Source organism: Wolffia australiana, chromosome 4, assembly GCF_029677425.1.
Source record: "Wolffia australiana isolate 7733 chromosome 4, ASM2967742v1".
NCBI lineage: Eukaryota > Viridiplantae > Streptophyta > Magnoliopsida > Alismatales > Araceae > Wolffia > Wolffia australiana.
Window position 1 is genome coordinate 17026112 of NC_135838.1, and position 1722 is coordinate 17027833.

Below are 1722 nucleotides of genomic sequence, written 5' to 3' on the forward strand. Positions count from 1 at the left end.
ATTGAAATAAAGAACAGAGCGATAACAGGGGGTTGGGGGAGATAATATAGTCAGAGATGGAGACTGATGGTTACCGAGAGACAGATGAAGACAAGTGGATATAGAGAGACAGATGGAGCCCGATGGATATAGAGAGACTGATGGAGATAGAGAGGGATAGAGAGAGAGAGCGAGGGACAAAGAGAGAAAGAGAGAGAGAGACAGAGAGACAGAGAGACAGAGAGACATATGTATATATAAGAAGAGAGAGAGACTTACGAAGAGAGAGATTAACAAGAGGCAAATAGCAAAACTCGATACTACGATGAATCCAACGCGGCCTCGGCTTCCCGCAGAGCAGCCAAACCACAGATGCCCATGTTCTCTCAGGCAGAGGAGAACACATCACTTCCCTCATCTCTCTCTCTCTCTCTCTCTTTATCTATCTATCTATCTATCTATCTATCTATCTATCTATCTATCTATCTATCTATCTATCTATCTATCTATCTATCTATCTATCTATCTCTCTCTCTCTCTCTACTAGTCATCCGCTGTCGCTGTCCGTTGAAACGTGGGGACTCCGTCCGCGACGGCGATGGATCAACGACCGAGCATCGTCCGCTCGTGTAACGATTGTTTGCCGCTGAAAATCCGGATTGCCGTTGCCATCCTAGCTCTATAGGCCTTGTACTAGGCGGTCCATACCTGTGCACGTTGAGTATGGCCATTGCGGATGAATGGTGAGGATGATAACGACGATGGTTGATAAATGAACCTCGTCACATGGATGTGCGGTGGAACCCTAGTATGTCACATCTCTCTGGTCCATGACCTGATGTCGAAGTAGTTTCAGCTTCTCCTTTCCACGTTAGATTCTATGTTTTTCGCCATATTCCCGGAAACTTGGCCAATCTTATCGCTTGATCATCGTCGTTTATCGTCATCTTCGTCGTCGCTTTCCTGCTTATGCTTCGTTTTCGACGATAGATTATGTCTTTAAAGCAGCGTCTGTCTACGATAAACTCTTCTGACTGAAAAAATACAGGAACGGAATCATCCTGGAGCCTTTGAAATTGGGTAGCCCTGAAAGCTGGTCTTAAAGAGCTTGCGCTGGCCGTTCAACAGCCAAGGCTGAGTAATGCTTGTACAACGTTGTTCTTTGTGTGAGCGAGCGCGAAAGAGAGGGATAAACGAATAATCAAATGTATAGATAAGGAGATGTACAGCTTGATTGATAATGATGGAGACATATATTGATAGAGATGAGAGAGAGAGAGAAGGATATACAGACAGAGAGACAGAGAGTGAGAGTGAGAGAGAGAGAGAGACAGAGAGACAGAGAGACTAAGTGAGAGAGCGATGGATAGACAGACACAGAAAGAGAGACAGTGAGAGAGAGAGAGAGAGAGAGACAGACAGAAAGAGGGAGAGAGAGACATAGTCAGAGAGAGGGAGAGAGAGAGACACAGAGATAGAGAGAGATGCGTTCATGGTTGTAAGTCAACGGCGATGTGTAACTTCTTATGAGTTAGTTGAAGAGCTTTACTATTTTTCTGTGGTGTGAATGGGTTCGTTTAAATTTTAAATGACCCCCGACATGTGTACCCTGTTCATAAACCTGCCATATAAGGACTACACACGAGTAGGAAGAAGTTTGAAAGAGCAAAATTTTTGCTTCTCTCAATGTGTGGTCCTCTGCGTTTGCCAACTAGGGTTTGGTGCAGGTGAGGCTTTGGCTTC